The 15,502-nt window shown below is 41.9% G+C and overlaps 1 protein-coding gene across 1 annotated transcript in view; it reads right to left on the bottom strand.

Annotated features, from left to right (window-relative positions):
• LOC122793018 (tip elongation aberrant protein 3-like) overlaps nucleotides 1-15,502 on the bottom strand; it is a 1,132,520-nt gene that overhangs the window by 485,308 nt on the left and 631,710 nt on the right. The window lies entirely within an intron of this gene.

Raw genomic sequence — 15,502 nt, 5'->3', positions numbered from 1 at the left:
TTTCAGTGCTTCTTGAAGACTGAGAGGAGAAGTCACAAGCTAGCTCTCCTGCAGTGGCAGAGAAAAGTTCTTTCAGTATTAGTTTATTCCTCCTTTCAATAACAGACCTAGGTCTGAAGGACTAATAAATATCAAAATGGGCATATAAATGCTCCAGCCCCAGTCATACACTGCATTGCTGACACAGATCTCGGAAGAATGAGTTTGTGGACAGATTTGGTACATTTCTTAAATCTTAAAGTGCCTTCTCAATACTGACTGCTTAAGGCTATCAAATGAAAAAAAGAAAAATCAAGAATACAAAAAATATGTAGCACAATGAAAAAAGACTTTGTACAAAAAAAAAAAGCTTTTGTTTGTAATCAGAAGGAAACAGATCGGCTTGGGCAGAGGCCTCTGCAAGAAAATGAGAGCTTAAGTTTAAGGAAACTAGTGAACTGGAACAAGCTACAAATGTCTGAATATTAATAATTGTAAAGTGCACAGAAAAAGGAAATAAAGTTGATTAAACAGACATAGGAAGGTCTCAAATGAAAAAGGACAGAGATAAGCTAGAATATCTACTATGTTCAAAAGAAATACTCATAAAAATGAGTACTCAAATTTCTAAAGGCTAGAAAGTTCTCAAAATCTCAAAAGTCAAGGAAGAAAAATCACTCATCTAAAATTCATTTTAACAATTGCTAGGGGTTCACATTTAGTGCTAAGGCAACAAACAAAAGCTGCGGACAAGAGGGATCACACTGCACTGTGAAAGACTGGGAGGGGCCTGACTGAGTGAAACATTTCCTTGTTTGGATCCACCACGAGGGCAGATAACCCAACCACTAACACAGACAGTGGGATCAATACAGGATCTCTTGATAAAATAATATTGTTGACACAAGCAATACTTTGAGTGAAACCTGCTACCCCCCCCCCACACTGTTATATCCAATTGACCAGTTAACATACAACAGTTGCTTTCCATACATAGCATGCATTTTTTTCTGAAACCTGGCTTTCAGTGCTATCAGCTGTGGTACTCACAGCTGACTATACTTTTCCTGGGTGATATCTTTATATAGCAAACAGTTTAGTGCAAAAAACTCTCCTCTCAGCATTTTAACATAATGGTTTAGTCACGAGGGTCCCACCATGCTGATTTGGGCAAGGTGCCTCAAATGCTGGCCCTCTAAATAAGTGTTCAGCAAGGACAGTTGTGTTTCTGGAACAAATGATGGACAAATCTGACAATTTTTATAGTCATGTTCAGCCTCAAGACAAAAGCACTGGGAGTGGAGGCCCTTATAAGGAATCTACCTACCACAATCACACTTCTGTCTCTTATGTGACAGACATCTAACATTTTTAAACAAAAAAGGAAGGCTCCTCAAAGGGACACTTATCTAAATAAGCAAAGGCAGAGGTAATACCAATAACCATGCAAACAAACAGGCTGATGGGTGTGAGACAGGAGTTTGGACTGGCGGCAAGATAGTTTTAAGTCATATGTCAAATGTATGACCCTATGGAAGTTTTTTTGGCTTTGGTACCCAGCAGAACATTAGCTTACCTAAGTGAGATAACCTCAACAGTACTGGAATACTGCAACTATGATTACAGGACGGATAGTCATAGATGCCATGAACCCTAAAATCCTTAGAAACTTCCTGGCTAAAGTTCTTGACTAATTAGAAAAGTTCAGGAATAAATGTAGGTGGAAGAAAGACTCAATGAATGGAAGAATCTAGAAGGCAACCCAAGAACACTATCCTGTGGGGAAGAACTGGAGAGGATTTCTGATTGATAACTCGATTGCCTAGGTTGAGAAGGGGGAGCATTACTCAAGGAAGAGACTCCCGACATTATGTAAAAGACTGCAAAGATAAATATGTCATCTAAATCAAGAAAAATGTGAATATCATGCCATCTGCAAGGAGATACCACAGGATCTAGTCATTCTGTAAACAACCTTGAAGCAATAGATAGATGAAAGGGTACTATAAAAAATAAAACTGTAATCCAGACAAAGAAAATCTTAGAAAATCGGTGGAAATATGTGGCAAGAGGAATAAGCATCTTCTAAATAAAGAAAGGATGGATTGGTCCTGAGTGTAACTCTTTATGTAAAACTAAGTAAGGGGGGGGTTTGAACATAAGGCTTGCAATTCGTATACTCATCTTGCAGAGGTCAGAGCTATAAGTAGAAGTATTTTCCAAGAGTGAAACTTCGAATCACAAGTAGCTGCCGGTTCAAAGGAAGCAAGCACCAGTGACTGTAGAGCAACAGTCAGTTCCCATGGGGGTAGAGGATCTTTAAATGGTGGCTTTAATCAAATAGTTCCCTTGAGGAAGACCTTACATAGTCTATGTGAAATTAAAGGCAGATCTCCAAATCCATAATGAAAATTAGAGATAGCAGCTAGAATTACCTTAACAGTAGAAGCGGAAGCTCCTTTGGAAAAGAGATGGTCAGAAATTCTAACACTTTTTCCACTGAAGCTGAAAAAGGGTCGAGACCGTTATCACAAGCCCAGATTAAAAACCTCTTCCACTTACTGAGGTAGAGTTTTCTGGTGGATGGTTTATATGATGCCAGCAAATTTTTTCTCACTGGGGATGGTATATCATTATACTTGGCAACTAATAGAATTGGAAGAACCAAGCAGTTAGCTTGAGACTTCGAAGACTGGGATGCACCACTCCTTGAGGGTGAGATAGCAGGTCTGGAAATGGGTCCAGAATCCATGGATAGTGAACTAGATGAGGCTATAGGAAGGGAAACCCAATTTGTTGAAGCCAGTAAGGTGCAATGAGAATTACTTTGCCTCCCAACCTGGCTGCTTTCTTGAAAGTAGAATCAGATGAAAAGGGGGAAAGGCATAGAGGAGACCTAGGGGCCAATTAGGAGAACAGCGTCTCCTGGGGTCTCCCCCTGAGGGGGATCATCTTCTTCGCTATTATGGAATTGAGAGATCACTCGAGGCAACAGAATGCACCTGCCCAGGTTGTCTGCTATTACACAGGTTCGTAGGTTGGTACTAGGCTATAGGTCCTAGGGCCTATACAAGCCTAGCCACAACAATTCCCTGGATATTTCTTCCCACAATATTTACTTCCCTGGACCCCTGTCTAGCAGGGCGACTGACTAGATCCCGGGGTGAATTTCCTATCTCCCATCCAATCATCAAGGTTCCTTTTGAAGAGGGCCAAGGAGGTGCTCTGTTTGCCATGTATGGGCAGTCTATTCCAGAGTATGGGGAGTCTCTGGGTCAGGAACCTATCCCTCCCAACATGTTTTGTTAATTGTGATGACAATGTGACGTATGATGTCCACCTGGATGAGAAACAGGCTCAGAACCCTGCCTAATCTCTATTAATGCAATTAGAACTTCTTCCCCAACTAATATTTGAGGGACGTAGTGAGGGCCCTCAGAAATGAATCATGATTCATGGGATGTATCTGCAGTCTGCAAGGCATCAGGAGCCATTCCATCCTCCAACAGGGTCTTGGTAGTGAACAGCTGAGATGTAACCTGATATACTGTGGGTTTTACAACCTCAGCAGGTATGTTGGAGTCTGAAACACTGGACTGCGCATCTGTTCTGGACCTCTTAATTTTCTTCTAAGGCAGAAGAGGGACATATGGGGATGCGAATGCTGCCATTTTTAACTGGGCCAGGCATTTAAGGCACTGAGCTTTCATAAAGGTGTGGGAAGAGTAAAGCCTTGACCTAAGGGTTTTGGGAATGAATGACTTGACAGAACAAGAGTTGTGACGGTGTTTCAGGCCTAAAAAGAAAATGCACTGTGCGTCCAAGTCCTTGTATGGAATCTGCCAAGAGCACTTGCACTTACCCCTCCTAGCTGACATCTAACAAATCTGAACAAAATAGCACCAACTTATCTGAGCAAATGAGAGAGTGAAGCAATGCTACCGAAGAGGTGATCAGTCCCAATGGATGCACAACCTGCATGTGGGCTGGCAGTGAGACAGTTTACTTCTGAACTCCCCGGAATGTGCATTGCTATCAGAAAGTGGTTGGAGGCAATGGCCTATTGCCATATTCGGAGGGCTTCTCGACAGAGGGGAGTGGATCTGGTTCCTCCTTGCTTGTTGATGTACCAGACTACGGACATGTTGTCTGACTGAAATGCAACTGTTCCTTGAGGAAGGACATAGTGAAAAGCTTGCAACGCTAGAAGCCCCACCCTCAACTCTAGGATGCTGCTATGCAGATTGGCCTCTAATGTGGACCAAGTGCCTTGGACTGTCTTTCCCAGATAATGCCCCCCACCCCATCTGGGAAGCATCCGTGGTCACTATGTCTTTGGGTTGAGGAGGGACAAAGGGGAGGCCCAGAAGAATTTGCTCGAATTCCATCCACCAGGACAGGTCCTTTTTGCAGCGACTGGTGAGAATTATGAGATGGTTCATCGGGTGAGTTAGTATGGACCACTGATTTGCTAGTAGCCACTGTAGTAATCTCATGTGATAGCTCACTAAACGGACCAGCGTTATCATCAGTGCCATGGACCCTAACGCTTGAAGTACCAGTCGAGCTTGTACTTTATAGTCAGGAAAGACTGAACCTGAGATTTTTTTCTGTCTAACCTGTGAGCAGGTAGGGAGGCTACGCAACAGTATGTTTAGATGAGCTCCGATAAATTCCATATCCTGAGAAGGAGTCATTTGCGACTGATTGTGATGCCCAGATTCATGAACAACTGCTGGGTGATTTCTATCATTTGTAGCAGGAGATATCTGGTGGAAGCTTTGCTGAGCCAATCATCTAGATATGCAAACAGCCGGAATCTGTGCAGTCTCTAGTCAGCTGCTATTGCTGCCATACATTTGGGGAGCTGTGGTGAGACCAAAAGGCAGCACCCTGAACTGAAAATGACTGGCTCCTAGCCAGAAGCAAAGAAACCTTTTTGAGCATTTGTCCATTTTTATGTGGTAATACATGTCTTGAAGGTCTATAAAGGACATCCAATCATTTTCTTCCAGAAAGAGAAATACTGACTGAACTATGACTATCCGGAATTTGGACTTTTGAACAAATTTGTTTAGAATGCTTGGATCCAGAATTGGTCTTCCAGTCCCGTTTTTTTTTTTTTGGCACTAAAAAGAATCTTGAGAAAAGTCTAGATCCTCTTTGGTCTGGTGGGACTTCTTGGATGACTCTTTTGTCTAGCAGCTTTTGTCCCTCTGCCTGGGTGGACCGTCGGGGAGCCTTGATAGAGTTCTTGGGTAAAGTGAGAAGGGGATAAGGTAACCTCTGGAAATTATTCTTAACAGCCAGGTGTCTGTGGTTATATGTCACCAGGCTGTTGGGTGCAAAGAAAATCTTCCCCCGACTGCTTCCAGAGGTAAGCAATCAGGCCTCCTGCCAGGAGCACTGATAGGGATGGCCAAAGAAGGACTCCCTAGAACCCTGGTTCTGAGAGCCACCTCTGCCTCTAGGATGGTGTCTTCCATTTGAACTCCCCATTCTGCTCTGAGAGGAGTCTGCACCAATCGTGTCCTGGAAAGGCTTATGGGACTTCTTGAACCACATCTTCCTGCTCCTCTGATTCCTGGAATAGGCTCATTGAGAAGCAGAAAAATGTACGCCAACAGCAGGCAGAGTCTTTCCATCTTTCTTGCACCTGTATAGAGTTTCCTTAACCTTGAGACCGAATAAAGATTATCCATCAAAGGAAGCAGTGATGAAGGAAGATTTGAATGGCTCCGTAAACTCGCACAGGCGTATCCAAGCATGTCACTGAACAGCAATGCCTGAACTGGCTGACCTGGTCGCCACTTTGGCTGCATGTGCAACAAACCTCATGGAAAAATTAAATTAGATATAGACTCCAGGGTAGCTAGCTGGGAGGCCACTTATTCCTGGACCTCCTCAGGACAGCTCCTGCTAGGGTATCCCGATAGCTCCTTGATCAGATCCTTTTGGAGCCTAGTAAAATGTGCCATGAAATTCAAGGGCCTAATAGTAAAGGTCGATGATGTGTAGACTTGCTACCCAAATCTGTCCATCGCCCTCAACTCTCTGTTAGGGGGACGAACAGTGGAACTTTTCTCAGCTAGTTCCTTTTTAGTAGCAGCCGCCACCACCATGGCATCTACTACTAAGCCTTTTACCCAGAGCTGGTGATCCTCATGAGCTGACAGTATTCCATCTGGTCTCCGTGGAATTGGTTGTATCAAATCAGGAGCCTTCTAAGCGATCAGCTTAATAAGATGGTCAGCGAGAGGAGTCACCCAGGAAATAGATGGATGAGCTCCAAAGGCCAGCAAGTACACAGACTCCTCAGAGGAAGGGTCTTTGGACTTTGTTACCCCTCTCTGAGGATTTCCAGGATGTCTCCAAAACAGACATCTTCTGGGGGTGACCGGGGGGGGGGACCCTCCCCCTCATTGAAATCTGTGTCCTCAGTGACAGACTCTTCAGAGGAGTCTAGGTGTTTCCTTTTACACAGTCTCTTCCAAGGGGGCTCGTCAGTGGGAATATCTGAGGATGACTTGGAAGAAAGGTGGTCTTTGAAAAGTAATTCTTGCAGCCTTGGAGCTCGCTGTCAGGGAACTGAGGTTGGTGTAAGTTGTGGAAGGGGAGGGGTCAAAGGGTGAGACTCCGGTAACACAGGAGCTACCTGAGAAGTAGCAGTTGCCAAGGCTCTCTCCATGGCTTGGAAAGCAGGCCCCCCTGAGGAGAGACCCACCTCCATGCCTGGAGCCAAGGAAAGACCCGTAGCTGGTGCAGACTGAAGTGTAAGGTCAGCTCCGAATAAAAAAACAGGAGTCGACTCAACCCCCCCCGGACCAGACGGCCGATCCTGGGGATCCATCAGTTCCGATGGCACAGAGGGAGTCAGAGCTGTGCCCAAAACCACAGTAAAGATGTCAGTGCCAAAACTATTGGAGCCTGTGTGGCTGGAGTTGACAGCTATAAAGCCTCTGAGGTCAGAGGAGGAATATATTTAGGAGTACTGGGAGAAAACTCCCCTGATCCAGGAGAGAGGGGGGCTGAGAAAGTGGAAGACCCCCAGCTGTCAGAAGCTGGTCCACCAACCTATGTCAAGTTTCGAGAGACTCCTGGTGGAGCGAATGGACAATCCTGAGGGAGAATCAGATCTTTCTAAGAAGGGGCTTGGAAGTTGATGCAAAAAGGGGTCGACCATGGGGGAGTATCTTGTCCTGGGTGTACAGAATGCTTCACTCTTTGGCACCAGGGGATAAATTACAGGCTGCGGCGCCCATAGGAGATGTCAGTATCTATCGACATGGCAGCCGATGAAGTCAGTGCCGACACAAAAGTTGTAGTCAGTGCTGGTGTCGTAATAGGTGTTGATGGCACTGAGATAGTTGGTGGATAGGACTCTGTATGTTCCGCGATTTTTGGAACCTTAGATTTTGGTTCCATAGAAGATCCAGCAGAAGAGCTTTTGTGCCTTTTTGGCAACGATGGAGATGTCGGCACTGAGTAACTACAATATGAACCAGAGATCGAAGAAGACTGGTCAGCCTTGGACAAGGCTTCTTCAAAGGGTGCCTTAAGGAGCCCTTTAAGAATAAGCTTACTCTTACAATCTACTAGGATTCTGGTACTAAAGACCTGGCAGACAGAACAGCCACTGTCAAGATGTGGTGCACTTAAGCAATAAACACATTTTTCATGCCTGTCAGAGTTCAGCATTTTTCTGCCGCACTCTTGGAACGGTTTAAAGCCTGTGGTAGGTTTCGACTCATCTGCCATGGTAAACAAAAAAAAAAGGGGGGGATCAATAAAGAGACGATACACTCGCACAGAAATGGAAGAATCCTACCAGTGATGGTAGGACAGATTACCTATCAGTAGGTTAGAGAAGAGAAAAGAAAAAACTACCAGCTATGGTAGGTGAAAAATACCAACTGGTACAAGTGACACACAAGAAAGGGTAGACATGGGGAAAATCTACTAGCATTACTAGAAGGAAAAGCTCTAAATATTGAAAAATACAGTTATATTTCAAAAAATATACTTAGCTGCAAGACAGAATTGGTTGACGTGTCTTTCTATAAGAGCGGCAAATGAGATATGGGGTAATGTAGAGAGGGGCATTATGGGGAGACCTTTAGCTTGAGAGTTTTTTGGCTGGTGCGAGCTATATAATGGCTGATTCAGCTCTAAGGGTCAGAACCATAACCCAAAGATTGACATCAGATCTAGTGTTTTCAAAAAAAACAGAGGAGGAATAAGAAATGCAAGGGTTTGAAGACAGAAAATTTTCACAAAATGGTTTTGAAATGAGAGATCTTGAACTGGTCTTCAAGAGGATTCCTTCCTTCTTTGGCACCTGAAAAATTCTTTAATAAGAAGCTTTTCCAGTCTGGTTTAAATGATGTGGCTCCATCACTCCCATAGAAAGAATGTGCTGAATGACTGGAGGGAACAAATCTCTGATTTGGAGAGTGTAGAAGAATCCCCTGTAGAGGGGGAAGATGCTCTTGCTCCTAATTGTATCCCCACTGTAACAATCAGCACCCATTTGTGATTATCTGATGCCAAAAAGGAAAAAGATGAAGCAGATTTTGGGAGAGATTTAAAGCTTTACCAGGATGGGGAGAGGGGAGAAATGCTGCAATAGTCATTATGGTCTACTGGACTGTCCTCTGTTCTGGGAGATTCCCACTTTCTTTTTTGAACCTTCCTGATGGTGTTTCTTAAGTCTGCTTATTAGAAACTTGTTGAGACTGCTTGTTTTGCTTTTTATAAAAAGATCCTGAGTTTGTAGAAAATATCTTTGGAAACTTGGAAAAAGAGCTTTCAAAAATAGGTCCAATACCCCTCCCCCAAAATAATCAATTTCCCTCTTTCATCAAATTGTTTTGAGAATTTCAGCAGCAGATAGACCAAATAAGACCTCTTAATTAAAAGCAGAGATCAAAATAACTAGCATCCTTAGGAAATTTCTGTGTATATAACCATGCAAACATGCTCATAACATGCTTAAGTTGCTGCTCTGGAAACAGCATCTGCACAGTCACAGGAACACTTTAAAGGATGTTTGGTCACTTGGGTAACTGAAGCAATTAAAGAATTCAAAGACAACTTGTTTTCTGAGGAGGGAAAACTGGCAGTAGTGTTTCTAAAATTCAGAAAAGATTCCAGCAAAAATTTAAGAGATGAGCTTGGCAGTTGAGAATTCTAAAGGGTAAAGATGGCAGAAGAACAAACTTTTTCCAAATCTGTCACAGGCTTACCCATTCTTGTCAGAATGAGTGGCATTAGTAGCTGTGGTGGGAAATGTAACAGAAATCACTACAGGATTAGATCTTGGATGAGAAAATAAATATTTAGAAGACTGAAGGTCTTTATATCTGCCTTTTTAGGGGCCAAAGTTTCAATGTCAAGAAAACAGCAGACTTTTAGGAAAAAAATCCTCTAAAGCTGGTAAAAGTGGAGGAATAGCTGGCTGAGGAAAGTTGAACTGCAATAAAGCATAGTATTTGTTTGAAGAGGGGGTTCCTATTAGGAGACCGAAGACGCATTCTTTCGAATGTGTCTTGGTCGAACTTAAAAGACTGAAATGGCAGAATATTGAAGCGGCTTTTAAGTGAATTCTATCCCTGGGAAAGAATTTGCTTGGCCGCTTCGTTACTTTGCCGTTTTCAGCACTGTAGTGCAGTCTCGGAGTTGGTATATTTAAGGGGGGGGGGTGCAACCCCCCCCCCACTTAATGTATTGTTTAAAGTGTTTTGTGTTTTATTTATTTGTTGGAACAGCGATTTTTTTTCCCTTGGAAAAAAAATCATTGTTCTGACAGTTTGACAGTTTGAGATTGTAAGCTTTCGCTTACACAGGGTCAAGTAATCACCATTCGCTTTTTTAAGCGTTCGGTGATCTAATATAGACCCTCAAGAGAGGATGGAATGTCACTATTTCTACTGAAACATTTGGTTCATTTTAGAAATAGTTTCAGAAAAACAAAATTCCTCTTTAGGAAACATTGAAGAAACTTTATTCAGAATCAGAATTTGTCACTTCAGTTGAAATAATGGAAGAGGTTCTTTCCCAGTCCATTCCCTGTTCTTCAGACTGGGGAATCATCAGAAGCGGAGGAAACCCCTTTTCTTTTATAAGAAGAACAGGCATCAGAATGTAAAGGTTTTAATGCCTGTAGTAAACCCTCAGTCAAACCATTAAAACATTCTTTGTTCACTGAAATTGAGTCTAAGGGACATACATGTTTAACTTTGTTTCTTATTTCTAAGATAATCTCTAGAAGGAAACAGATTCTTAAATGGAGCTTTATCCAAGGGAAACAGGTCTCTTAGTGTAGCCACTCCCTGCTCTCTCCTCCAAAATTGGCAAGAGGAGCTCTCCCTTGCCTATGGAGGGTACCTTTACAACAACAGATGAGGTATCTGACCCCCCCCAGTCCTTAATGGCTGAAGGAACAGATTCGGGGATAAAAATGAATGGCCTGAACAACCGGAAATGGCTACATCAGAGACTTACACCAGCAGATGAGGCACAGAAGGATCCTGTTGTATTAGCAAGGGCTCTTTGCTATTTTTATTTTTCCTGGGTCTAAAGGAAGGAAAAACTAAGGGACCAGTAAGCTGTTCCATGGCTTTGCCAGAAAAGAAACCTGAATTGTGGTAGGCTACAAAGAGTATTGTACCAGGTAAGTAGCTAAAAATTCATGTTTAAGCAAAATACACTGTAACACCACAACTAGCTATACTAGCCCCTGTCAAATTATTTTTTTAAAATGAAATTATCACAAAACTTTTTCCAGAAGCTGACCAAAATTAAACATTGTAGTAACAGTCAATAGAAAATAACAAGTCTGTCAGACAAGCCAGTATACAGACAGTCCCTCAAAAAAAAAAAAAAAAAAGACATAACCTAGCAAGAAACACTTAACAAAAGAACAACAGTTTTCACAGAAAATTGTTATGGAAGGTTTTCTCCTCTGATGACCACCAAATGACCACTCACGGTAGCAAGAAAATTATGAAAAGTTTTCTGGCCACACTAGTTTCTCTCTTAGGACTGCATGCCTTCAGTAGTTTGGGTGATTATGGAAAGTAGCTAAAAGCTGTGGAAGTCTTCATCTTCCAGTGCTTTTCTTTCCTCCTGTCACTACAATCAAATCCGTATTGCATGTCACCTTCCACACAGTACACTGTAATTTATGGTTTCTTTTAGTAAACCCTCGTTCATCATAATGCTCACATCTACATTTTATACATTTAGTAATTAAATGTTCAGGGTGACCAAAGAAACAACAGGGCTTACGATGCCCCTGTACATTAAAGTACATCTAATTCCATATAGTAATACAATACAGTTTGAGCATCACAGTTGTGTTCTGAATTTATTTGGGAAGATGACAACTTTGTTAAACACCTTTCTGACTTAACACAGATGCTTGACGTCAAAAATGTTAAGCTCTAGTTTGCTGCTGCAGCATAACACCTGTTAGTGACGGTCATGTATACACTTCATGTTCACACACAAAAGCAGAAGTGCAGCAGACTGAAATGTTTAACAACTTTTAATGCCATCCATTCATTCATTCAGATGTACACTTTGCTTTTGGCCGCCGTGGTAATATTGTGTTAACGCTTTCAAAGCTGTAAAACACTATGTATTCCTATTTTTCCTGTAACTAGCAGTACATCAGGGCTGTGACAGCTCCATGTACTACAAAGAATGACTGGTTCTCAGATCATAATTGATTAGTTGTGTCTACAACATGGATGCCTTCACTTCTGGAGCCTCATCTTTGCTCCATTCAAGGTGAATTTCTTGATACCCATGTCTTGAACATAAAACAAGTTTGTTATGATCAGACACTCGATTATAATCTTGTATATGAGATGTATGGCACAATTTGAAATTTTTGCATATACATCAACACTCACTTTCCACTCTCAAAGTCCATATTCCTCTTCAGACAACTGTCCAACTTATCTTTTGGTACACAAAGGTTCTATATATTCTCTTCTCTCCAATGGTCAAACATGACACTTCTGAACTTTTTGTACTTTCTTACTGCTTGTAAATTCAAATCCTGTGCTATAAAATCCTTCTGATGAGTCATTCTCTATCTCATTTTTTTTTTTTTTTTGCATTTCACAAAACAAGAAGCCAGTTCAAATGTTTATGATGTTTGTTTGTGAATGCTTCTTTCCCTAATGCAAACCCATCTTATCTAATGGACTGCAAACCCCAGTAGTTCAACTACAGAGTACTAAATTTATTTGCCAAATTTACTGTTTTCCTAAAAAGTCCTGCCAGTAGCATTTTTTTCAATCTCAACCTTTGATATTTCTAACCCATTTGAAGCAGCCCTGCATATGAAGTTTCTTTAAACAGAAACTTAGTGCCTTACACCATCTCTGTTGGTGGTGTTCCTTTCTTATGATTTGACCAATACTGGTTCTCTCCTTGTGTGGCATCTTGCAAACTTGTCTCCAGAATACAAGATTTTACTTCTTTTTACTTCCTTCCTAAAGGAGGCAACCATTTTTGTCAACTGGCTGTAAAACACCTATTTCATGGCCCAAATCCATCATACATGCCTGTCATTTTTGTTCATTATTGTGATTAGTACCTCATCTGGCAAACCATCTAAATTTAAGTACAAGCCTATCTGCAGACACTTTGTGCTGCAACAGTCACTGACACAGTAGTCTTCCAGTGCTTCCTTCATGCTCCTAGCATCTTCCTCAAACCAGCAAAAAAACCTCCCTTGTTTCCTGGCCAAATTCACCAAATACTACTCTACGTCTGTCTGAAAAAGGTCACATGCCTAGTGGCCTTTCTTTTGGAGGAGTCCACCTGTCCTGGACCTATAGACATCCCGGTGGGGGAGGGGCACTCGGGCAATGCTTGAAGTCATTAAAACTTGGTTATGGCCTTCATGGTAAGACAGCTACGTTTTCATTCATTCAGACCTGGTTTGCCACCATGCTAATTCCCTTTGGCTACACCACAGTACCAGTAAGATCACGTCCAAGGGATGTTCATGCCAGTCCTGGGCCTTCAGCTACAACTTAATGTTTCTGATATGCCAGAGAAAACATAAGACTGACTGATATCATGAAGCCTAAAAGCCCTGAAGAATTCCATCATCATGTAGAATGTTTGGGCCTGCAGCATTACATGGTATTCAGAGCAGCACCAAGGAAAATTGTGATAGAGCTTGGGCTAAGACTCATTCTGAGCAGGTTGAAGAAGAACCCTAAGTTCCAGAGAAAATCCACAGTCAGTTTTTAACAGTTTTTGATTCCCCTTGTTTTCTTGCTGTTTAAGGTCTTAAGGATGTAATGATCCAGATAAACATAGATATATATTCCCTTTGGTCTTGAGGTAGTCATTGAAGGCACCGGGCATTTCAGAAATAATGAGGATGCAGTACACAGCCCCAAAATTCAGAGAAAGAACACATAGAAAAAGTGGTTCAACAGCTTGAATCTTAAACATTTTTGGTGCTCCTTGCACATCAGAACATAGAAATTTGCATATTTCTGGTTTAATGCTGGTGAAACGTTTGAGCACGAAAAGGGGTAAAAAGAAATGCATGGCAAGAATTGTGAACTTTGAAATTTCTAAAAGAAAATCCAGCCTTCAGAAATTATGATCAGACTCTAAATTCTGTCTTTTTTGGGGACCAAGAACAGCCTGGAGTAAAATTGACTTTTTTGAACTATCCATATAGTTGTATACAACAGAAGCTGCTTGACAAGAGAAGCAACAGATGTATCTGGCCTTACAGGACAGATCTTAAGTCTATCTTGTAGCTTGAGTGATGATGCTCATGATCCAGCTGTCCAATGTTCTGCTTGCCCAACTGTCTTTAAATTGGCTTAGTTGGCTGCCCTACTGAGAGAATAAAGGGGTAAGGTAGACAAGAAGGTATATCTGAGTGATATCTGGTTGCAGGCCTAGTTGTGCGGTCTCTTGCTGACTTGATCCAACTTGCCTTTTTCTTTACCTACCATTTTTTTAATAGTTTTTTGTTACACAATTGCTGGCCTCTGTTCTGGTTCTGACAGCTGTAGAAAGGCTAAGACTTGGCTGAAACCCAAAGTTATACCTGTGGATATTGGAATGACAAAAAAAAAAAAAAAACAAAACAAAAAAAAAAAAAAAAAACACTGCTACCATAGTTTTTTCCTCTTTCTTCTGACTTCCTGGAGAATTATTCAGCTGAGATTCAAAACAAGAATTTTTTGTCCAGAGGAGAACTCAGCAGTTCTTCTTTTACATCTTCTGTGAGTGTCTGGGTTCTCAAACATGGATGCTGTCTTAAAGTCAACATAGCTGTTACCCTGAGGGCTGTCCCCACCATGATGTACCAACACTTTGTCATATACTTCCCTAACGTCCATAAAATCATGGAAAATCTAGAAATCTGCAACTTCAGGTCTTTGTCCTTAATTTCACAAGCTAGGTCTTCTATTTGTCTGAGGATTTGCCCTGGTAATTGGTGACGTGCATCTGGCAATTAATCACCTTGAAGGCAGTATGGCCACTGTATAAAACACCCTTCCAAGTCTGTGTAGAATGCTTCTTTCTCTGCCATATGAAACAGTATTAAGGCCTGGAACCTCTAGTTGCATACAAAGAAATCTCCATGGGATCTGCTGTTAGTCTACTGTATAGGTATTGGCAAGCCTGTTGGACCATGTAGAACTGGTCCAGCTTAAAAATCAGGGATTAGGAATCTGATCCAGGTATGCCACTATAAACGGATCCTCAAATGCCTCAAAGAGGTGAACTCCTGTGGGGCTGCATTCTTCTTATGAGAAAATGTCTAAGCACCTTTTTCTTCGTATCTAACACTTCCCACTCTACCAAATTAAAGTGTTCTGTTGTAAAGTTCAGATTTTCATTGAAAGACATAGCTTTCCATGGAAGCCCATTAGATGTTGATTCTTCATCATCCAAATCATATACTAATGAAGACAGCTACATGATCTGGACAGTGCCCTCCTCTTCCTCTAACAAGATGTCCAATTCCTTGGATGGAGAGGTACCCCTCTTAGATTTCTTGCTTAAGAGGAGGAAAGCAGCAAAGGGCCTCTGAATGGCTGACCACCATTGAGTGAACATCTCTTTCACCAAGTATATAATGTCATGAATGTTCAGGCTCATTTGGGAAGACTGAGAAGACTCCAGTGTCAAGGAATTACAATGCTCAAACATATGCATCTCCCAGAGCAGGAACCTACAAAGAGTACAGAGCTCTACCTCAACAGCTTTCCATGCTGACATACCGTATTTGGCAGATTTCTGTAGTGTAGACTCTGGTAGTCATAAAGCTGGAAGAGGGGGAGCCTGAATCAGTCTTGCCATACTGTACAACTGGTTTTGAACAGATGCCCACTGTCATTGTAAATGCAGTGCCAGTATCAGCCTTGTGTCACTCATCCTAGGAAGACTTGCACACAATTGCTTGCATGTCTACCTCCTAGCATGGACACATGCTAGCAGGACTAGGAGATGCCATTGAGAGGGGGCT

This window comes from Protopterus annectens, chromosome 2.part0 (genome assembly GCF_019279795.1).
Source record: "Protopterus annectens isolate FY-2018-M chromosome 2.part0, PAN1.0, whole genome shotgun sequence".
Classification (NCBI taxonomy): domain Eukaryota; kingdom Metazoa; phylum Chordata; order Ceratodontiformes; family Protopteridae; genus Protopterus; species Protopterus annectens.
The sequence above is the reverse complement of the archived record's forward strand: the minus strand, read 5'-3'. Positions and strand labels throughout refer to the sequence as shown.